The sequence below is a fragment of the Pectinophora gossypiella genome, chromosome 22, assembly GCF_024362695.1.
Source record: "Pectinophora gossypiella chromosome 22, ilPecGoss1.1, whole genome shotgun sequence".
Taxonomy (NCBI): domain Eukaryota; kingdom Metazoa; phylum Arthropoda; class Insecta; order Lepidoptera; family Gelechiidae; genus Pectinophora; species Pectinophora gossypiella.
Window position 1 is genome coordinate 10396386 of NC_065425.1, and position 25409 is coordinate 10421794.

At 36.0% G+C, this 25409-nt stretch overlaps 2 protein-coding genes and 1 long non-coding RNA gene across 7 annotated transcripts in view; 1 reads left to right on the forward strand and 2 right to left on the reverse strand.

The window, feature by feature from the left end:
• LOC126377107 (TGF-beta-activated kinase 1 and MAP3K7-binding protein 1-like) overlaps positions 1-25409 on the forward strand; it is a 558148-nt gene that overhangs the window by 134147 nt on the left and 398592 nt on the right. The gene's annotated exons all lie outside the window — the stretch shown is intronic.
• Positions 1-25409, reverse strand: part of LOC126377061 (alpha-2Db adrenergic receptor) — a 595604-nt gene that overhangs the window by 55608 nt on the left and 514587 nt on the right. The gene's annotated exons all lie outside the window — the stretch shown is intronic.
• LOC126377287 (uncharacterized) lies at positions 13271-13956 on the reverse strand. Its single transcript, XR_007567827.1, has 2 exons — positions 13853-13956; positions 13271-13744 (listed from the first exon to the last, which is right to left on the reverse strand). It is a non-coding gene; the product is annotated as an uncharacterized LOC126377287 (long non-coding RNA).

A 25409-nucleotide genomic window follows, 5' to 3' on the forward strand; every position in this document is an offset into this window, starting at 1 on the left:
TCCTACCGGGGTAAGCAGAGACTATGGAATTACAAAAATTACAAAATTGGAAAAACGTACACCCTCACACACATAAATTCATCCTAACTCTGACCCACACATAGACACTCACATCCATAAATTAATACATATGCATTTATTTCGTTACTGACTTATTATCGCTAACTATTAGACTCGCATACATTAAACTCGTATATTCACACATTCATATTCCTACTTAACACACACACCCTTCGCTCGAATACTTAGATGTAAGTTTAATTTTAAGTTTCCTTTGCCAAACTATGCGCCAACATCACATGTACCCATTTTTTTACGGTTTCCCAAGATACAGGCTCCGCCTAGTTTGGGAACCTCTGTTCATTTGGATATATTTTTAATATAAGTAATAAGTACCCATCCTATTTTATGTACCTCAATATATGTTTTCTGGTAATAAAAAAAAATATCATTTTCATCTATTTTCACCTTGACTTCGAATCTGACACACTTCTCTTGCTTCTCTTTCATCAATCGTTTCATACACGCACGCCGGTTCAGAGTAGGTAAGTGCTGACCCCATTCTAAGGACATCTCCAATTTGGTCAATGTACGTCCTTCTAGGTCTTCCTCTGCTAGCGGTACCCCTAACCTTCGCTTTATATACCGCTTTCGTAATCCTATTATCCTTCATCCGCTGTACGTGTCCAAACTAATTTGACATTCCCTTCTCAATCTTAGTCACTATATCGTTTTATCTCTCTCTTATAGAAAGAATGTAAACATTTATTTCCATATTGGAAGCCACATTAACAAAGTTACATTTACTTGAAAAAAAAAAGACAAATAACATAACATAACATAACAAATACTTTATTGCACAAACAGGAAAAAACAAAATACAAAACAAAAGAGAAATAGAATTAGTACAATAGGCGGCAAAAATAATAAAAAAAAGGCAAAAAAATAAATAAAAAAAAATAAAATAAAAAAAAGGTAAAATAAGGCGGTAAATAATTAAAAATATAATAATATAAATTTAATATAATATGAGGAGCTCGGTGGCGAAGCGATAAACGCGCTCGGTCTGCGATTGTTGAAGTTAAGCAACTTTCGCAAAGGTCGATCCTAGGATGGGTGACCACAAAAAAAAAAAAATCATCTGGAGATCCTCCGTGCTTCGGAAGGCACGTTAAGCCGTTGGTCCCGGCTGCATTAGAATAGAATTCCATTTGCTTTGATCCTGACACACCAGGTTAGGTCACATACCTTCGAAAATGCATTTCTCGGGAATGTGGGTTTCCTCACGACATCTACACCGACAAGAGCGTGGCTCTTAAATTAGTGATGATGATGATTGCATTAGCAGTCGTTAATAATCACCAATCCGCACTGGGCCCGCGTGGTGGTTTAAGGCCCGATCTCCCTATCCATCCATAGTGAAGGCCCGTGCCCCTGAAGTGGGGACGTTAATGGGCTGGTGATGATGATGATGATCTTATCACACTCTTTCTCACTCTATCACTTAATTTATCAGCGCAGACGCAACGACCTCATTTCTACGCTACCTTTATAAAGTCTGTTTATTTGCTAATTTATATTACACGAAGTTAATTTCTTTCGTTGTTAAAATTAAGGTAATAATTTTTTTGATGTTGTATAATATAATAGAAAACTCATTATATTAATAAAATAATGTCTGTAGACATCATGTTAGAAATAATACAAACAATCTTTTTGTCAGTTTTACTTTATTTTTTTTGGCGTGACTTACTTATTGTGGATTTGCCGCAAATGGCATAAATTACTTGGCCGGATAGCGTTGAGGGCTCTTATCCTGAAAACCACGTGATATCAATAGGCTAATTTCCAACTAGTCAAATCAGTTACATTTTACTAAACGTTAAACCACGTAATTACTATGGAATTTGTATGAAAAAGTAACCTGTGATATCATAAAAAAATCTTTACATAATGTCGCACTTATTATTAAGTACATGTTTCTTTACTGAAATTCATAAATAAGTTAAATAGAAAAATAAAACGTTTTTTGTCAGTTTTAGGTCTGTCTTTATTTAGTACTAAATAGAATTTCGTAATTTATCTGTGACCAATTATTTATTTATGTACCAAACATTCATTTAAGTCATAAACTCGAATTCAAATGAGGTATATGACGTATCATTCGGTCACCGTCTAAAAAACATTTTGTTGGATATGGAGCTATAATATTCCGTTGACGATTTTATGAAAAATTTACATTGTATTTTGTTGTAATTATTTGAATGTAATTTTAATTTTATTTTATACATAATTAATTTATTACTCATATTAGCCATGACATTGGATTTATTATCTTTTGACATTTTAATTTATTATTTTCTTGGTTGGCATTCTTTTGTTATCATTTTCGACGATCATATTTATGTTGTTACCGTTTTACATTGTGTCTAAAATGTGTTGTATAACTAAATGTGAAATAAATGAATCTAATCTAATCTAATCAATGGGTTGACGTAAGTCACGCGTACGGTCACGAGGATTGATATGTATACACTTTGGTACCATGTCACATTAACTTTTATGACAAATTGAAATGTAAGTCTCACCAAATGTCAAATATGTTAGTGCGACAGAGTCCTAAAGTGGGTACATTATATTGCTCATGACTGTACAGGGCTATCAAGGTTACAGACAACTGCGTTTGTTATTGCAGATTACGATTCGAACCCAGGACCTTCAGGTCATGAGCCCAACGCTCAACCACTGAACCATGGAGCCGTTATTGCCGTAATTCACTGAGAATATAGGAGCGAGCTTATGTTATATCACAAAAACGAGTCCTCGAAAAATCTCCGATAAAACACAAACCTATAACAATTCTGCTGACCCCTAAAACAACATGTCCTTGTGACAATCCGAAATAAGACTGGTGGAGGAATGAAAATAATTTATCCCCATCACATATGGAGGGGGTCCCCCCCCCTGGAGGTGGGGAATGGGAAACAAAAGCGATCGTATTACAGACTTATTCGTCACAGACCATTCGGGTGCGGATTTGGGAATACATTTCTGGGGGTCGTTACGTCACTATTGGATCTCATTATTTTTTCATCTACACTAATTTAAGAGCCACGCTCTTGTCGGTGTAGCATTCTCCATTCTTGGCTATCAAAGACCAATTCCTTCACCCCCTTATAAGACACGACGTTCGCCTTCTCTATCTGTTCCATGTAAGCTCTTCTTGGTATTCCTGTCTCTTTCCTTGAAGCTTCTCTTCTATGATGTTTTTTATAAATTCGTCGTGTCTAATTGAGTGTTCAATCATCTTGCCTTTTCTGTCCTTAATAACTCTCAAGATTTGCCTCTTTTTCCTTACTCTTACTATCATTTCTTCATGAGTAACTCTTTCAGTCCAACTTATTCTTTCCATCCTCCCCCAACACCACATTTCAAAGGCCTCGAGGCTCTCTCTACCTTTGTGTCGCATCATAATTATAATTATGATCGTTTTGTGCATATATTGATCCCACCGGCTAAGCTATCATCATTAACAGCCACGCATCGCTGTAGCATTTATAATAAGAACTTAGCCCATACAGCCTAGTCTTTGGTAAAAAAAATGGCTCTTCGTGGTAAGACACGTCAAAAAAAAAATGGCGTCCCTAGATCCCTACCCGTCAATATCTGCGATTGACAGTGTTATATTAAGAAATCCTTTTCCTTGTATTTATTTACTATTTTTTTCTGATTCTCTCATTTGATTTGTAGTGTGTCTGTCTGTGTTTTGTGAAAGGGTGCTGTCAAATGATAATAGAATGAAATGGGTGGAAATGAGACGACATAGACATGTTATGAAACAAAGCTTATTATTATAAGACAATTAATATTTACTATTTTAATAAAAAAAAAAAGTCAAAACATACATCCCAACTGAGGTAGTCAGAGGTACATCCAAGATGAACTAAGGACCCACGCCACATCTAGTTTTCTGTTAGACCAACCTTGATAGGCGGTGAGCCGTATCGCCGTCCATAATGGTCGAGCCAACTGTGTCAGTAAAAAAAGAAACATAAAGAAAGTAAATCCATGGTGTTAGTGACATCGTAACGAAAACTTTGAGGGATGATTCAGACCGTGATTCTGAGTTGATATCAAGTCGCAAAAATATGGAACTGAAAATAATTTAAAAATCTAAAACACTAAAATTTTCATGAATTTTGCGACAGCCTCTGTGGTCTAGTGGTTAGAGCGTTAGGCTCAAGATCTGGAGGTCCGGGTTCGATTCCCGATGGGGACATTGTCGAAATCACTTTGTAAGACTGTCCTTTGTTTGGTAAGGACTTTTCAGGCTTGAATCACCTGATTGTCCGAAAAAGTAAGCCGTTGGTCCCGGCTGTTAGCCGTAAAAAGACCTCCACTAACCCGCATTGGAGCAGCGCCCCTCCGGTTGATTGAGGAGGCACAGGCCTCCTCAATCTGAGCTGGGCACAGGCCCAGCAGTGGGACGTTTTTCCTTTCGAGGTTCGGAACCCTAAAAAAATTATTGTTATAAAAGAAAACCACATAAAATTACAGTACAAAAACATCACTCACCTAAATACTATTAAATTCATATTAGGTGACCAACATAAACAGTGTTTGTGACACCATTACGAATACTGAGGGGGATGATTCAGCTCATTTCTCTGAGTTAATATCAAGAGGAATTTTCCATCGCAAAAGTATAGAATTTAAAATCATTTAAAAAAAGAAAAATTCAAGTTCAAGTCTCGTCTGAGTTAGAATTTTTTTCGATTTAAATTTTCGCTTTGTAATTTTCTATTTTGCGACGGAAAATTTCCCCATCGGCCGCCATCGCAACCACGTTTCGCGACCAGTTGCAAAGGAAGAATTTTACTCGTTTGTTGGCAAATAGTTGTGAATGAAGAATGTTTTATCTTAATACGCAACCAATTGCCAGGTGACAAAACATTCTTAATTCGCAACTGGTTGTGATGGCGGCCGAAGGGAAAATTTCACTTGATATTAATTCAGAATCATGGGCTGAATCATCCCCCTCAGTATTAGTTACGGCGTCACTAACACCCTGCATAATAACAGCAAACATATATGCAAACAAGCACTATTATAATATTATGTTATAATGATCGGAAATAACAAATGGTCGTGAAATCCCATTGGTTGCATAAAATAAATCGAGAATGAATACTAAGCAAGTTGGTTTAGCTAACAGTAGCGGGTGCGGCCTGGGACCAGCGGAGCGGGTAGCGATTATTACTAAACTTAAAAATGTAACAATATAAGCAGTTCCAGGTCTCGGACACACACACACACACACACACACACACTACACATTGACGTTATGGATCACGCGCATCTGTGTTTGTGATGTCTGACGCCCGCACTATTGAATACTTAAGTAACCTAGCTCAGCCACTGGCGGGGAGCGGGAAATTTGCTGTTTTATATATTCGAAATTGATTTCGAATTCATGGTTGGATAATTTTACTACTTACTGGCTTTGATATACATTATACTACTATGGGCGTCATCGTACTCGCGTCAGACAGAGTACTGCGGGGCGGAAGACAAGATGGAAACCACTGCCCTATTTTTCCCCTAAAAAGTAGTAAGCGTGGCTCTTAAATTAGTGATGATGATGATAAAGTGATTTCAATTGGATTGTATTTTTTTATAACGTACTTAACGGTGAAGGAAAACATCGTGATGAACCTAACCTGTATTGGGTTGGTTTCCCTTCGCGGGTTGGCAGGTCAGACAGGCAGTCGCTTCTGTAAAAAATCGGACCTGTCAAATCTTCAGGTTAGGTAAGCGGACCTTGTGAAAAACTGATAACTACATCATACTTACTTATATCAGTAAGTAGTAACCGGGACCAACGGCTTAACGTGCCTTCCGAAGCACGGATCATCTTACTGTCGGACAATTGGCTGATCAGCCTGATAGTCGCTTCTGTAAAAAAATCGGACCTGAAACACCTACCTACCGCTCCGCTCATCACAAAGGCTTCTTTCAAAAAATGCAAGCTCACAGCGCACTATGCAAAATGTTGTTTGCTAAATATAAATTGCTATTAGTGGCGCTTCCACTGGCGTTGGGACTACGGAGAGAATTTTGTAATTTAAATGTATTTTTCTAGACTTGAACGCGTAGTGGAGCTGCGTGGTGGAGTATGTTTTATATACCCTACAGTTAATAGGCTAGTTACTTTTTACAAGACGTCAAAACACGAAATGACTTCATATTCTTCGGCCGGATAAGCCAACTGTGTTAGTGACATAAAGCTACACTATCATCATCACCATCGTCAGCCCATTAACGTCCCCACTGCTGGGGCACGGGCCTTTCCTATGGATGGATAGTGTAACAGAACGCACCACAATAATCGTCGCGGATGGAGTCATCTAGGTTATTTTCAATAAACTTTAATGTACATCAATAATGTGTACAAATATTTGTCTAAAAGTTAGTACTTAACAGTTAACTAAAAGGTTTGGCTATGGGGTGAAATATTTTTTCGACATGTATTTATTATTTTCGTCTTTTTGAATTTATATTTTTATTATTATAATATTCTTTTGTTTTTATGACTTTAGACAGGAAAAACATAATTAGAACTTTGAGAAACATGTAGGCTTTGTTTCACCTTTAGGTTTCATAATTTCATAGACCTACAAACAAAAGGAATTCAGTGGTCTCAGCTTGCCCTGGTGGGAGGTAGGCGTGAGTTTATGTATGTGTGTATGTATGCACAAACCTATATGGAAGTGATAATGATATTCTAGTGATTATATCATTATGTGTGTCTGTGCCCTGCAGTGGGACGTATATAGGCTGTTTATGTTTATGTTTATGTATACCATTATGAAACTACTTATTTCTTAATTCGAATCTAGTGTTTCTATAAGGCAACTTTTTTTATTATTTTTATAAATTTAACGCCATCTATTAGGGAATAGTTTTGGATAAGTGCATCTATTCGTACATAGATGGGGTGAGAAAGGACTGACATTTGTGAAAAGCAGGACTTCATTTCTAGGCAGCTTGATAGCTAGAAGTCATTGTAGTACCATAGCTTGCCAATAGATGGAGCTGTACGATATCAATAAAAATAATCAACCAGGGGATTATTAATGAAACATACTATTTTTCTCCAAAACTGCTTTATTTACTATTAATATTCATAATTAACAATGTACCTTTGATGTGAGAAACAGTAGCGTGCTTGTAGGCTTAAATCTTTCATCTTGCTAAATCTGTCCGTCATTCACATTTGTTTTCCCATAATTTTCTTTAATATTCTGCAACAGATTCAGGTTTGGAGTAAATATCTGTCCCTCCTGGATCTTTGGACGATTCTGAAAGTAATTCATAACTGAAATTAGGGGTAAATTTTATGTAAGAGCATAATCACTGTCTAGTACCTACTAAGACGATGACTTGCATTTACTTATTGTTTCTACAGGTATTATTTGTGATTCACAGGACTCTAATAAACTAATAAAAACATGTAAGTACAATAGGAGTAGGATTCATTCTTATTCTCAAAACAATATGAAGGGAGATCAAATCTCATCATGAAAGCCAGTTTTAACCGAAACCGTTTTGCTAATAACTTTATATTTTATTTATCAGTCCAGAAACTATTGGTTGATTTCATGTCTGGTAGGTATGTAATTTACTAATTATTATATTACTCATCAATAAAACAAGGTTGTTAGTGACTGAGCATGTGTAGGAATCTAAGGAATATTTGAAAAATTTCATCTGTTAATATCTCATTAAATCCTAAACAGATTCAAATAATTCTTGTAGTCCTGATAAGAACTATCTCTCCACACATGGAGTTAAGTAATAAAATTTTGCTTGATTGCTGTTTGATAGTTGAAATTATCATAAGAAAAATTGGAACAAATGGTTGAAACAGTGACTTTTTGCACTACGAATTTCTCTATAAAATACTTAACGAATACAAAAGGTATTTATTAATTTCTTACCTGGTGAGTGAATATTTTATAGGATACATTATAAACATCGTCAAGAAGTCTTCATTCTTACTAATTATTGTAGCTAAAACCCGTACGTTGCATCTTATTTTGTCTTCCTTCCATTATGATTCCCACTATTCTGTAGTCATATTAAACACAATCTGAAAGGTTTAATAATTATATTTAACACAAAAAGTACACTAATTGTCCAAACAATACAAACCACACTACTTGATTCAACTGTTTTGTTTAACTGTGAGAACGAATGAAGGATATGTTCAGTTTACGTCACAGGAATACATAGATTATAAAAAGGTATACGAAATTTTAGAGTTTGATAATTAGGATTCGAGATAGGGATGTTATTTTGAAAGAATATGTACGAATTTATGGAATAAAATTATTTAAAATACAAAAATAGACATTAGGATAGTTTGAATTTTCGCGGGAGTAGCAAGCACCAAAAGGGTGTCGATGTAAAAATATATGAATGAAGGGTTTTGAGCTGGTATATTTTACAAAATTGAAAATAATAGCTATATTACGTAGTATTTGTTGTTGAAATTGATTTATAAAGCATACGAAGTTCGTACCTATCGTTTAAAATATTATTCTAATTTTTTAGAACCGTAATTCGTGAAAATTGAAAAAATCATGGAAAAAAAAGTAAAACTAAAATAATGCCAAGTGTGAATCGCATTATTTTGAGGGGTTCCGTGCCTACAATTGAAAGAACATTTAGTGAACAAAAACATGAACGTGAGTTGATCGTGAATTTTATATTGCTAGTATGTTGTCGTTGTTAATGACAAGCCAAAACATGCATTGGAGGATCGGGTTTGTAGAGTGGGGGATCTTTTTAAATGTTTGATTTATTGTGTTTCTTTGAATTTGTAGTTGTGATGGCAATGGAGATGCATTGTTTTTGAAAGTTTCAGCTACCTGATTGTCACGGTTTAAGAGATATAGAGGAATTTAGGTATTATTCATGGTTTTTGTCTCCAAAAACGGAACCGTTTTTGGATTGTTGACAAGGTGTTGTATTGTACGCGTTTTAGACCCTAAAATAGAACAATCCAGAAGTCACGCCACTTTTCGCGTACACAGAGAAACAGCCAATAAGGTTGAGGAGCTTGGTTTGTGTAGATTATGTAAATTACAGATGTGTGCGAGAAACGTCAGGCAAATGGTCGAGCGAGTGTTTGGCTTTTTAGAAATTCTACAAAATTGGATATATTTTTTATCTAAAATTCTGCAGTTCTGATTTGATAAATTAAATAGAATTTGATTAAATAAATAACATCATTAGTATTATAGTCTACTTAAGAATAAAAATAAAATTAAATGAATATTTTTATGTCAATAGGAAGTATGAGATTTTCAATAAATACCTCGATTGTCAATGTCGGGTAAATGTCATTTGGATGTTTTTGAGGCGCTAGTGGTAGCAATATCGCGATTGCCTGAGAGATGGGACGGAGCATAACGGGTATAAAAGGGGTTTTGCACGATTTTTAAAGAACTTCGTTGGGAACTTCGCTCGGAGCAAGAACAGCAGGAGGTGCTGCCGGTTTTAGAAAATTCAAGTCGGACTAGAGTTTCTGTAAGTCGGTAGGGATCATCCGTTCTGCTGGATTACCAGCTGTCGCGACTTTTGAGAGCTCCGTAGCTCAGGATTACAGTGCGCGATTATTATTTTGTCAAAAAATGTAAATTTGCTCTTTAATCAGCTATTCGAACCTTCCGTGGTGTAGCTGGTCGTCTACCGCGCTAGAATAGGGATTAGAATTAGCTTCCGTGCGTAGATTACGTGAAATATTTAGGGTTTTGTCCGACAAAAGTCCGCGGAGTGCGCTGTAGGGACCTTGATAGGTTTAAAATAGGAAGTGTGGTGTACTAATTATCTTTTCTTTCAGGCATCGTTGGAAACAGGTCTGAGATCATCAGATCTCAGACGACAGGTACAATTTTACGCTAAAGATAGGGCCCGATAGGAGTAGGATGTGTCAAAAGTGTGTAGGGAAGCTTGCGAACGTAGGGACCATGTGCTGCTTGTGATTGTTTACCTTTGTTTGTGTTTTGTTATTATTTATGTTATTTTATGTAGTTTATGTATGTTTATCTATTTAACTTTTTGACTGACACTTTACTGACGCGTAGGGAATGACTGCTTGCGACATATTCTGACTGGATTTTATTATCTTATTGGTTATGTTTGGGCTGTGTGTCAATGTTTACAATGAAAATTGTAGATATTGCCGCATAGACTGAACAAAAAAATGTTCTGCTTGTAGTTCTGTATGTTGCGATTCACATTTCGAGGTAATATAATTATTGCTTGGAGATGGGGAGAACAGTATGCAGAATGAGGTATCCTTGTTTTAGAGGTAACCTCATGGATTTAGATTTTTACCTTATATTGTGAACCTAGACTGTTGGTCCAGGTTGGATTGTAATCTTGCTGTGTTTTATTGTAGTTAGAATTCCCCTGAGGATTCTATTCGAAAACCAATCTGAAGTTACACAGGGTGAACCTTTATGGTTTACGGCCTGCTACCTCACTGTGTCAATGTAGAATAATTGTAGGAACAGTTGTTGTTACCACTGTAACATGGTTCTGAATTGTTCTATAGTGGTGCTTTGGGAGATACAGCTATCTACAGGAGTGGTGCGGTGAGATATTATTATCCATGACCTTCTTTCTGATATTGGGACAGGATGACCATCCGCCAATATGAGATGAAGCTAGATAATCAGTATCGAGCCAGCGCTGCGACTTGGATAGTCAGGTTGGATTGCCTCCTCCTGATGAGCGGTTGTGCGTGGCGATGCTTTCGAGTATGAAGACTCTAGCCGATGCCATATAATCAGTATTGTATGGTATGGGTCAACTCTGTCCTCTTGTGTTATAATGTAAATTTATTATGACCCACTCTGGACCTATCAGCTCATTGTGGCTTATTAAGCCATGTAAATAATACAATTAATTACTAATTTGAATTGAATTATAAAAGTCTGGATACCATGAGATGAAGGTAATGGTATTGATAATGGCTTTTGAATAAACTTATATACTCTGAATCTGTGTTGTTATTTCACCTATGTGACTTAACATGACTTCTATATACTTACTGTATTGTCCGGGCCTGCCTGGCTTGATTACACTGATATACAAACCAATTCAACACAATTTATTTGTGTTATTTTACTATTCATCTACCTGATAATACCTTAATGTCACTGCTGCTAGTTTGTGACATTCCTAACTTTATAACCTATATCTTGTCCAGGGGTTTACCTGGCCTGATTTCACTATGCAACTTGTTTGCTTACTAATATGCAATATTATTGCAATAATGCATTTATGCATAACAATTACATCCAGTTTGACTGCATATATTCTTGTGATTCATGGTTGGTGTCATATTCATGACCATCCATCTCACAATCATACTTATTCCTATGGCTGGTGTTATTGCAATGCCGCTGAAGCCATAGTAGGGACGTTAGGGACATTTTTGCTTAGTATACTCGGGGTCAATCCAGTTCGGTAGTCTCTGCTTCTGTTGATCCTCTTGCACTGTGGTGTATTGGGGGGAGGACAGTGATGAGTAGCTGCGTATTGCCTTCGGTTGCTAAGTCGCTCATTCGTTTTGTTAGGGACCTTTTGCTTAGTATATTTGGGGTCAATCCAGTTCGGTAGTCACTGCTTCTGTTGATCCTCTTGCACTGTGGTGTATTGGGGGGAGGACAGTGATGAGTAGCTGCATATTGGCTTCCGGTTGCTAAGTCGCTCACATACTTACCTTTTTGCGCCATGGCTATGGTGCTAACTATGCATCGCAATGAGTTGTGTTGTTAGATTGGATGTAAATCTGTCTAACTTAAATAATTTTATTACATATGTGAAATTGGTGTTGGGAAACTCTTCCCTTTACCTACCAATTATTTACCTAATGCTCCTGATATGTCACATTTATGTGCTTATCATTTCATTAAAAAGACCTATTTGTTCTTTCGGAGAGGGGCCTAAATCAGGGTAGGGCCTCATTCGCCGGTGAGCGTGGTCGGGGCTCGAAACGGCACCCTATACTATTACATTGTTGGTATGGTATTCTAATCCTTTTCCTGTGTTCCTAGATCTTTTACAGTAATAAAACTTAATTCCTAATCATATTTTAAATAACTAACTAATTTCTTACCTTCTTGTAAGTCTCTCTTGTTTAATTATAAGCTTTAATCAGTGTCATTAAGTTTAGGTTTGCTTGGCGTTGATTTGACTGTTTTTAAACTATAAATACTTATAATATCTCACATCCCATTGCCCTATTACTTAGATACTTACTTGACTTTCTCATATACCATTGTGACATAATTATAACCTATTTGCATTGTTATTAAGTATATATGTAGTATATTAAGTTTAGTATTATTCTTTATTTACATGCCCTCAATAACATGCATTCATATCTGACTCAGCTACCTTCATATAAAAGAATTTGAGTTACTACAAAACACAACATAAGGTCCTACCTTTATACTAGACGAACACAACAATAATAATGGCCAATTTAATCACTTAGTTTGACCATAACCCAGGGTCGAATCCTGGTCTTTAGTCGTGGATTGAGAGTGTGGGGTTTATTTATTTATATTTATTATATTATATATGTAAGGGGGGGTCGTTACAATTTGGTGCCGTGACCAGGATTATGAGGTCTCAAATGCTGGGAAAAGATTGGATGTCTTGGGGGCGTGAAATTTGATATGTACGTGTATATAACTAGGGGTTTATAAAGATGTGAAATGTTTATGTATGTGTAATCTAAGGGAGACATAAAGATGTGTATGTATGGTTAAAATAAAGTGGGGGCGTGAAAATTTACATGTATGTATGTAAAACTATGGCTTATAAATGTGTGAAGTGATTATGTATGTATTAATGTAACCTAGGAAAGGCGTAAAGCTATGTATGTACATCAATAATGATGTGGAGGCGTAAAGTTATGTATGTACCTCAAGAATTATGTGGAGAGTAAAGTTATGTATGTATCTCAAGAATTATATGGGGGCGTAAAGCTATGTATGTACTTAGAGAAATATGTGGGGGCGTGAAGCTATGTATGTATCTTAAATGTCCAGCTGGGGCGTTCTATTTTTGTGAATAGTAAGGGTCTGAGACTAACCTGTCAACCCTGATATCATAAAGGGGTGAAGTTTATGTTAAAACGGTTCAATCTTATGGTTTACCTATCAATTTATTATAAATAAGAGTCTGGTTATCATCAACATTCTAATATTAATTCATATTATAATAAGTACAGTTGTCATATTCTGCTTGTTTTATTTATTATTATTTCACTTTAATTTCACTGTGTATGTCCATGTCATTTTTGTTTTATCTCACTGTGCATGCTTATATTATGTTCTATGTGTCACTTTCAGTATCCTCTTACTGTGGCCAAGACACCTTTAGCCTAACCACGGTCACATGAGTCTGTGTGATTGGCAGTAAGAAAATCCTTCCTACACCTTCTCCTTTCCACTAGCCGCCTGTTGCCTTAGGTCTCATGGTGCAGGTATCCCGCCCTATGTATCTATTTATATATTTTCTGTGTAGGTATGGCTAGGGCTAGGGCTGTAGGACGATAGGCATTTTGACTTGCTAGCATTGTAGGGTTTCGTTCTTGCATAGTTAGGCAGGGCTATATTATCATTCCGAAGCTGTAGGTTATGTAGAAACATGCGCGTAACTGAAAACAAAACAAAATAGCATTGTAAGCGTGTTGTGAACAAAATGCAAGTGAAGGTTTTCCAACGTACAGGCGTATTATTTTAAGTAACCAAACTTTTATAATTACCTTGAGTCATCTTTTATATGTTTTTACTAGGTAGAATCTTCTTATTTACAATGATTTCTTAATAATCACGACGAAATAATCGTAATACAACGGACGGATCTCTCCAGTTGTCAATCTGACATTAAATTTGTTTGTTTTTGGTTTGTCTAAGTACGTAGACAAGGATCATCTTACATACAGCCTTGTTTTAAGTTCATAGTTTGACAAAGGATTTTTTTATTTTTTATTAAATAAGTGTGTTTATTTAGTATTTTTATAGATACAATTTATCTAAGGCTATAGAATGTAATTTGTGATGTTTTGATGTAGGTTTATCTTACTTTTATAAAAAAATAATTAACAAAATCGATCGATATTAATCGGTTCGTGTATAGATGCTTTATTTTGCCTGCCATCTGGTGACGAGTAAGAGTATTAGTTTGACATTTTATTAGATAGACTTCGCATAGAGTCTCATATCGACGGACAAATTATTAGTTCCGTTGTTCACCGTTAGAGTGCGTTGATATGTATTATTTAATTGTTTTTTTTATATATAATAAGTCAGATTAAAGGGCTATGAACCTTTCCGGCTATGCCAGCCTCCATAGTGAAATGTTCAATGCCCTTAGATAGGGATTTTAAATGTTTTATTTGCTTGTTATTGTATGTTTAGTTTATTAACGTAAACGTGTTGATGACCGCGGTTGTGATACGCGGGTAATTTAAATAGGGTTATTGTTGACCAGGGTAGGTAATTTAGCTAGGGTTAGTGTTGATCAAGGTCAATAATCGGAAGGGTCAATGGTCGGGGTCATTGATCGGTTTATTGGTCAAGGTCATTCATACCGGGTCATTGACACGGGGTCATTGATCTGTTTTATTGGTCAAGGTCATTGATACCGGGTCATTGACACGGGGTCATTGATTGGTTTTATTGGTCAAGGTCATTGATGCCGGGTCATTGACACGGGGTCATTAGTCGAGGTCATTGATAGAGGTCAGGGATAAGTGGTCGTTGTCCGGATTATAGGTTAGGTTATTGACTTGACCTACTTCCATTAGTTCCAATGTTCTCTCATAGATGGCGCTAGTAGTTTTGAAATCTATCTTTATGTTTAGATTTAATTGAATTTGATAGATTTAATTTAAATAATTTTAAATAGTTTACTTTTGTTTTGTTTATTACTCAATTATTGAGTAATTATTTATTTATTTTTGTTTTTTTTTACGTTTTTATTGTTATTATGGGAATTGTTATAAGAGATATTTATTAAATTTATTATTATATTCAGTAAAGGTTTAATTATTAAAATAATTAGTATATTATTAATTATTATGGTTATTTAATAATATTATTGATGTATAATTACGATATTTTTGTTTTGATATCACGCTCGTGTTCCCAAAAGAGTAAGCTGTAGTATATAATATTATGTATTTATTTTTATTTTATATCTTATATTTAGGTAAGTAATTAGGAAACATTTTAGTATACCTGTATACTTACATGAGTGTACTTGTATATCATTATGGTTACAGTATTTTTGAATAAAGTATTATTTTATTTTATTTTATTTTATTGTCTTAGGGAAGCTTACAGCGTTATTTACAATATAAGCGACTTAATAATAACTATTGGCCAATTACAAGCTACCACAAATGATTGAAAATCAATTTAAACTATATGAGAAAGAATAAAATGAAAGCAAATAAAAGAAAATACAATTTTAAGACATGCGCAAAGCCATAAAAGTACAAACATTAAACAGAACAAAATACCTACTACTACTACAACCAATAATAATATTGCTATTATTTAATATAGTTATTTATAAGCGAGGTCCTAAGAGAACCAGCGCTGCTGAAAAACAAATCGCATTCAGAACTATTTAAAATGTTGAATAGTTTGAGCGCACGAGGCAAAAAGCTGTTACGTCGGTAGTTGGTGCGGCATCGAGGAACATGAAGCAGACGACTGTGACGCAATTGCCGGTTAGGCACTTGTAACTTAATACTGCAGAGGAGGTCCGGACAATCCATTTTAGCTTGCGCTATCCTGGTCAGAAGACACACATCAGCGATCGTCCTGCGGAGACGCAGTGGTAAAAGATGGAACTTAGCGCACAAATCTTCATAGTCAAAAACAGCTGCAAACGGCATAAACTTTTTAAATAAAAATCTGACAAATTTCTTCTGAATATTTTCTATGCTGTTGATATGAACATCGTAACAGGGATTAAAAAGTATTATAGTTATTTATTTTATTTTCAAATTTTGCTATTATTTCAGTATTTATTTATTTTACTCTTGAGGGGAGTTAGTTGTGTCATTCCTGGAGGGAAATTAGGTAAATTGTCATTGTATATAAGATTTAATAAAGGTTGAATAAGATCTTCTTTCGGAAGTCTTATTATAGTAATATGGAAGTTGCTTTATTTATTTCTTAAAAGCTAGCTTATTGTGGTGTTTCTTTTATTTGTTTATAAATTATCACTACGATAAACTACGTAATAATTTAGGGGGCGATTGTAACAGAACGCACCACAATAATCGTCGCGGATGGAGTCATCTAGGTTATTTTCAATAAACTTTAATGTACATCAATAATGTGTACAAATATTTGTCTAAAAGTTAGTACTTAACAGTTAACTAAAAGGTTTGGCTATGGGGTGAAATATTTTTTCGACATGTATTTATTATTTTCGTCTTTTTGAATTTATATTTTTATTATTATAATATTCTTTTGTTTTTATGACTTTAGACAGGAAAAACATAATTAGAACTTTGAGAAACATGTAGGCTTTGTTTCACCTTTAGGTTTCATAATTTCATAGACCTACAAACAAAAGGAATTCAGTGGTCTCAGCTTGCCCTGGTGGGAGGTAGGCGTGAGTTTATGTATGTGTGTATGTATGCACAAACCTATATGGAAGTGATAATGATATTCTAGTGATTATATCATTATGTGTGTCTGTGCCCTGCAGTGGGACGTATATAGGCTGTTTATGTTTATGTTTATGTATACCATTATGAAACTACTTATTTCTTAATTCGAATCTAGTGTTTCTATAAGGCAACTTTTTTTATTATTTTTATAAATTTAACGCCATCTATTAGGGAATAGTTTTGGATAAGTGCATCTATTCGTACATAGATGGGGTGAGAAAGGACTGACATTTGTGAAAAGCAGGACTTCATTTCTAGGCAGCTTGATAGCTAGAAGTCATTGTAGTACCATAGCTTGCCAATAGATGGAGCTGTACGATATCAATAAAAATAATCAACCAGGGGATTATTAATGAAACATACTATTTTTCTCCAAAACTGCTTTATTTACTATTAATATTCATAATTAACAATGTACCTTTGATGTGAGAAACAGTAGCGTGCTTGTAGGCTTAAATCTTTCATCTTGCTAAATCTGTCCGTCATTCACATTTGTTTTCCCATAATTTTCTTTAATATTCTGCAACAGATTCAGGTTTGGAGTAAATATCTGTCCCTCCTGGATCTTTGGACGATTCTGAAAGTAATTCATAACTGAAATTAGGGGTAAATTTTATGTAAGAGCATAATCACTGTCTAGTACCTACTAAGACGATGACTTGCATTTACTTATTGTTTCTACAGGTATTATTTGTGATTCACAGGACTCTAATAAACTAATAAAAACATGTAAGTACAATAGGAGTAGGATTCATTCTTATTCTCAAAACAATATGAAGGGAGATCAAATCTCATCATGAAAGCCAGTTTTAACCGAAACCGTTTTGCTAATAACTTTATATTTTATTTATCAGTCCAGAAACTATTGGTTGATTTCATGTCTGGTAGGTATGTAATTTACTAATTATTATATTACTCATCAATAAAACAAGGTTGTTAGTGACTGAGCATGTGTAGGAATCTAAGGAATATTTGAAAAATTTCATCTGTTAATATCTCATTAAATCCTAAACAGATTCAAATAATTCTTGTAGTCCTGATAAGAACTATCTCTCCACACATGGAGTTAAGTAATAAAATTTTGCTTGATTGCTGTTTGATAGTTGAAATTATCATAAGAAAAATTGGAACAAATGGTTGAAACAGTGACTTTTTGCACTACGAATTTCTCTATAAAATACTTAACGAATACAAAAGGTATTTATTAATTTCTTACCTGGTGAGTGAATATTTTATAGGATACATTATAAACATCGTCAAGAAGTCTTCATTCTTACTAATTATTGTAGCTAAAACCCGTACGTTGCATCTTATTTTGTCTTCCTTCCATTATGATTCCCACTATTCTGTAGTCATATTAAACACAATCTGAAAGGTTTAATAATTATATTTAACACAAAAAGTACACTAATTGTCCAAACAATACAAACCACACTACTTGATTCAACTGTTTTGTTTAACTGTGAGAACGAATGAAGGATATGTTCAGTTTACGTCACAGGAATACATAGATTATAAAAAGGTATACGAAATTTTAGAGTTTGATAATTAGGATTCGAGATAGGGATGTTATTTTGAAAGAATATGTACGAATTTATGGAATAAAATTATTTAAAATACAAAAATAGACATTAGGATAGTTTGAATTTTCGCGGGAGTAGCAAGCACCAAAAGGGTGTCGATGTAAAAATATATGAATGAAGGGTTTTGAGCTGGTATATTTTACAAAATTGAAAATAATAGCTATATTACGTAGTATTTGTTGTTGAAATTGATTTATAAAGCATACGAAGTTCGTACCTATCGTTTAAAATATTATTCTAATTTTTTAGAACCGTAATTCGTGAAAATTGAAAAAATCATGGAAAAAAAAGTAAAACTAAAATAATGCCAAGTGTGAATCGCATTATTTTGAGGGGTTCCGTGCCTACAATTGAAAGAACATTTAGTGAACAAAAACATGAACGTGAGTTGATCGTGAATTTTATATTGCTAGTATGTTGTCGTTGTTAATGACAAGCCAAAACATGCATTGGAGGATCGGGTTTGTAGAGTGGGGGATCTTTTTAAATGTTTGATTTATTGTGTTTCTTTGAATTTGTAGTTGTGATGGCAATGGAGATGCATTGTTTTTGAAAGTTTCAGCTACCTGATTGTCACGGTTTAAGAGATATAGAGGAATTTAGGTATTATTCATGGTTTTTGTCTCCAAAAACGGAACCGTTTTTGGATTGTTGACAAGGTGTTGTATTGTACGCGTTTTAGACCCTAAAATAGAACAATCCAGAAGTCACGCCACTTTTCGCGTACACAGAGAAACAGCCAATAAGGTTGAGGAGCTTGGTTTGTGTAGATTATGTAAATTACAGATGTGTGCGAGAAACGTCAGGCAAATGGTCGAGCGAGTGTTTGGCTTTTTAGAAATTCTACAAAATTGGATATATTTTTTATCTAAAATTCTGCAGTTCTGATTTGATAAATTAAATAGAATTTGATTAAATAAATAACATCATTAGTATTATAGTCTACTTAAGAATAAAAATAAAATTAAATGAATATTTTTATGTCAATAGGAAGTATGAGATTTTCAATAAATACCTCGATTGTCAATGTCGGGTAAATGTCATTTGGATGTTTTTGAGGCGCTAGTGGTAGCAATATCGCGATTGCCTGAGAGATGGGACGGAGCATAACGGGTATAAAAGGGGTTTTGCACGATTTTTAAAGAACTTCGTTGGGAACTTCGCTCGGAGCAAGAACAGCAGGAGGTGCTGCCGGTTTTAGAAAATTCAAGTCGGACTAGAGTTTCTGTAAGTCGGTAGGGATCATCCGTTCTGCTGGATTACCAGCTGTCGCGACTTTTGAGAGCTCCGTAGCTCAGGATTACAGTGCGCGATTATTATTTTGTCAAAAAATGTAAATTTGCTCTTTAATCAGCTATTCGAACCTTCCGTGGTGTAGCTGGTCGTCTACCGCGCTAGAATAGGGATTAGAATTAGCTTCCGTGCGTAGATTACGTGAAATATTTAGGGTTTTGTCCGACAAAAGTCCGCGGAGTGCGCTGTAGGGACCTTGATAGGTTTAAAATAGGAAGTGTGGTGTACTAATTATCTTTTCTTTCAGGCATCGTTGGAAACAGGTCTGAGATCATCAGATCTCAGACGACAGGTACAATTTTACGCTAAAGATAGGGCCCGATAGGAGTAGGATGTGTCAAAAGTGTGTAGGGAAGCTTGCGAACGTAGGGACCATGTGCTGCTTGTGATTGTTTACCTTTGTTTGTGTTTTGTTATTATTTATGTTATTTTATGTAGTTTATGTATGTTTATCTATTTAACTTTTTGACTGACACTTTACTGACGCGTAGGGAATGACTGCTTGCGACATATTCTGACTGGATTTTATTATCTTATTGGTTATGTTTGGGCTGTGTGTCAATGTTTACAATGAAAATTGTAGATATTGCCGCATAGACTGAACAAAAAAATGTTCTGCTTGTAGTTCTGTATGTTGCGATTCACATTTCGAGGTAATATAATTATTGCTTGGAGATGGGGAGAACAGTATGCAGAATGAGGTATCCTTGTTTTAGAGGTAACCTCATGGATTTAGATTTTTACCTTATATTGTGAACCTAGACTGTTGGTCCAGGTTGGATTGTAATCTTGCTGTGTTTTATTGTAGTTAGAATTCCCCTGAGGATTCTATTCGAAAACCAATCTGAAGTTACACAGGGTGAACCTTTATGGTTTACGGCCTGCTACCTCACTGTGTCAATGTAGAATAATTGTAGGAACAGTTGTTGTTACCACTGTAACATGGTTCTGAATTGTTCTATAGTGGTGCTTTGGGAGATACAGCTATCTACAGGAGTGGTGCGGTGAGATATTATTATCCATGACCTTCTTTCTGATATTGGGACAGGATGACCATCCGCCAATATGAGATGAAGCTAGATAATCAGTATCGAGCCAGCGCTGCGACTTGGATAGTCAGGTTGGATTGCCTCCTCCTGATGAGCGGTTGTGCGTGGCGATGCTTTCGAGTATGAAGACTCTAGCCGATGCCATATAATCAGTATTGTATGGTATGGGTCAACTCTGTCCTCTTGTGTTATAATGTAAATTTATTATGACCCACTCTGGACCTATCAGCTCATTGTGGCTTATTAAGCCATGTAAATAATACAATTAATTACTAATTTGAATTGAATTATAAAAGTCTGGATACCATGAGATGAAGGTAATGGTATTGATAATGGCTTTTGAATAAACTTATATACTCTGAATCTGTGTTGTTATTTCACCTATGTGACTTAACATGACTTCTATATACTTACTGTATTGTCCGGGCCTGCCTGGCTTGATTACACTGATATACAAACCAATTCAACACAATTTATTTGTGTTATTTTACTATTCATCTACCTGATAATACCTTAATGTCACTGCTGCTAGTTTGTGACATTCCTAACTTTATAACCTATATCTTGTCCAGGGGTTTACCTGGCCTGATTTCACTATGCAACTTGTTTGCTTACTAATATGCAATATTATTGCAATAATGCATTTATGCATAACAATTACATCCAGTTTGACTGCATATATTCTTGTGATTCATGGTTGGTGTCATATTCATGACCATCCATCTCACAATCATACTTATTCCTATGGCTGGTGTTATTGCAATGCCGCTGAAGCCATAGTAGGGACGTTAGGGACATTTTTGCTTAGTATACTCGGGGTCAATCCAGTTCGGTAGTCTCTGCTTCTGTTGATCCTCTTGCACTGTGGTGTATTGGGGGGAGGACAGTGATGAGTAGCTGCGTATTGCCTTCGGTTGCTAAGTCGCTCATTCGTTTTGTTAGGGACCTTTTGCTTAGTATATTTGGGGTCAATCCAGTTCGGTAGTCACTGCTTCTGTTGATCCTCTTGCACTGTGGTGTATTGGGGGGAGGACAGTGATGAGTAGCTGCATATTGGCTTCCGGTTGCTAAGTCGCTCACATACTTACCTTTTTGCGCCATGGCTATGGTGCTAACTATGCATCGCAATGAGTTGTGTTGTTAGATTGGATGTAAATCTGTCTAACTTAAATAATTTTATTACATATGTGAAATTGGTGTTGGGAAACTCTTCCCTTTACCTACCAATTATTTACCTAATGCTCCTGATATGTCACATTTATGTGCTTATCATTTCATTAAAAAGACCTATTTGTTCTTTCGGAGAGGGGCCTAAATCAGGGTAGGGCCTCATTCGCCGGTGAGCGTGGTCGGGGCTCGAAACGGCACCCTATACTATTACATTGTTGGTATGGTATTCTAATCCTTTTCCTGTGTTCCTAGATCTTTTACAGTAATAAAACTTAATTCCTAATCATATTTTAAATAACTAACTAATTTCTTACCTTCTTGTAAGTCTCTCTTGTTTAATTATAAGCTTTAATCAGTGTCATTAAGTTTAGGTTTGCTTGGCGTTGATTTGACTGTTTTTAAACTATAAATACTTATAATATCTCACATCCCATTGCCCTATTACTTAGATACTTACTTGACTTTCTCATATACCATTGTGACATAATTATAACCTATTTGCATTGTTATTAAGTATATATGTAGTATATTAAGTTTAGTATTATTCTTTATTTACATGCCCTCAATAACATGCATTCATATCTGACTCAGCTACCTTCATATAAAAGAATTTGAGTTACTACAAAACACAACATAAGGTCCTACCTTTATACTAGACGAACACAACAATAATAATGGCCAATTTAATCACTTAGTTTGACCATAACCCAGGGTCGAATCCTGGTCTTTAGTCGTGGATTGAGAGTGTGGGGTTTATTTATTTTATATTTATTATATTATATATGTAAGGGGGGGTCGTTACAATAGGGAGATCGGGCCTTAAACCACCACGCGGGCCCAGTGCGGATTGGTGGTTATTAACGACTGCTAATACAGCCGGGACCAACGGTTTAACGTGCCTTCCGAAGCACGGAGGAGCTTGAGATGAAAACTTTTTTTTTTGTGGTCACCCATCCTATGACCGGCCTCTGCGAAAGTTGCTTTACTTCAACAATCGCAGACCGAGCGCGTTTACCGCTGCGCCACCGAGCTCCTCAAAGCTACACTAAACATAAATTATTAAATAAATAAAACATAACTGCTTTTCCCTATACACTATCGTGCACTTTGGCACCTCCAGCGTGCACTTAGCTTGGTAACTTTGCAACTTCGGTGTTTAAATAAAGCTCTTACTATCACACAAAGTTTCCTTACGAGTGAACGTAAAACTCGAACTAAGACTTGCCTAAGTCCTTATCCGTCCACTTAGGTATACCACAGGGGGCTGTGACTGTTGAAAATCGAATTCAAATATCGAATGCAGGGAACATAACAAGGGTAGTCAAAGGTACATCCATCGCAAAATGAACAGGGGCTCCAGCTAAGTTGCCAACGATTATGACAATCAACAGCTTTTTTTTTTGACGTGACTTATTGTAGATTTGCCGCAGATGGCATTTACTACTTTGCCGAACAAATGGGGAGCGCTGAGGGCTCTCACTCGGTACAAAATTTAAGACATCAGGCCTGAGGGTGCCCAGTTGGGCGCGAACCAAGGCTCAGGGCGTCGTCTGAGAGGAAAAATATTTGAAAGCATTAATCGACACTAGTGGGTCGATATTGATAAGCGCTAAATAAGGGAAATCGTCGACCACGCCAGCGGGGTCGGTATCGGGGTTCTGAAGTGTTGTCGCGAGCTGATTGGCCGCTTCTATGGCTACAGTAATCGGGTCGTCGGGATCGTATATTACGTCCTTCGGACGCCGATACTTTTCAGTATCGTCCCTAAGCGGGATATATTCGTAAGCCGCAACTACTAGGGGATTTGGGTGGTGCGGAGCAGAAGCGAAAAAACGTTTTGAAGCCAATTTGAGCCATTGGGCAATGGTTGGCAGAACACAATCAACAGCGAGAGTGATTAAAATGTATGAGAGTGACATGCCACTTTATGCCAATCTCATACATTTTTGTCACCTCCCTAGCAGACCCAACATTGTCCATAACACCAGCGTCGTGGTTCACGCCGCGACTTGCGCTGAGTGAGGCCCTTTTATCTCAGGACGTCCACCACCACCTTATGATTATTTCGACGAACATCAGTTTCCTTTTTTGTACTTAATTGTTTTGTGAAAATTTTAAATGATGTTATTGTCTTGTTTTTGTGTGTGGCGTCATTTTAATAAACTATTATATTATATTCTAGCGCTATTTGAATTTTGTCGAGTATATAGAGTAGTGAGAAATCAGAGACATGTGTAGTCTTATTATAAAACACATGTATTTTGTCAGTTTCTCTTCGTATATCGCCTAACATAACATAAATAGCCTTTATAAGTCCCACTGAGCATACTCCACCACGCTGCTCCACTGCGGGTTGATGGTGGTGTTTTTACGGATAATAGCCGGGACCAACGGCTGAATGTGCCCTCCGAACCACGGAATCAACTTATTTTTTCAGACAACCAGGTGATTCAGGCCTGTAAAGTCCTTACCAAACAAAGGACAATCTCACAAAGTGATTTCGACAATGTCCCCATCGGGAATCGAACCCGGACCTCCAGATCGTGAGTCTAACGCTCTAACTACTAGACCACGGAGGCTGTTATATCGCCTTAATTGAAAGAAATCAAGCTTTGTTGAAAATCAAATCAAAATGCGAATTTTCAAAATGGTGCTTAAGTGGTTTTCACTGTAAGGGAACGATAATTATTTTTGATGTTATTGTTATGTAGCTGTGGCGTCTTCTTATAATAAATATTTTATTTCTTTTCGTCTTTATTTCTTTTTATCTTTATATCTTTCTTTATTTTAAATGTTAATCTTTGTACAACTCCAGTCAGGAGAGTGTAAGCGGCGCCGATCACCTAACTCCATGTTCTTCTTCTATCGTGTGGGTTGTGGGGTAGAATACCAACCTCATCAACCCTGGTGTCAGGGTTATTACTGAGCCGCCAAAGGCCCCTGACATGGCTCATGTAACGACTACATACTTACATCTGTAAGTAGTAACTGAGACCAACGGCTTAACGTGCCTTCCGAAACACGGATCATCTTACTTTCGGACAATCAGGTGATTAGCCTGTAATGTCCTAACCAAACTAGGGATCACAAAGTAATTTTTGTGATATGTCCCCACTGGGATTCGAACCCGGGGCCTCCGGATCGTGAGCCCAACGCTCAACCACTGGACGACGGAGGCCGTGTTGATATTAATTGTTTAGATTTTTTTAATTGTTTGTTGAGGACTTGTGATTTTGGCCACATTAGGAATAACTGACGTGATTTTATGTATATCTGTTATGTATGTAAATTTAACTAACGGCTTTTAACCTATACCTACATACATCTAACATCCTGTGGGACCGGTGTTGTAAATATATGCTTAAACCTTCCTTCCCAGCTTATTTGCGGAGGTATTTCGCCGTTCCTTCTAAAATTTATGGCCCCAAAGGGATAGATGACCCCTATAAAGGCGGTTTAGAAATAAAATTCTAAATTTTGTAAGGGCTCGTGTTACTAGCAGTAAAATGGATTTAACGAAATGATGTAAGACTC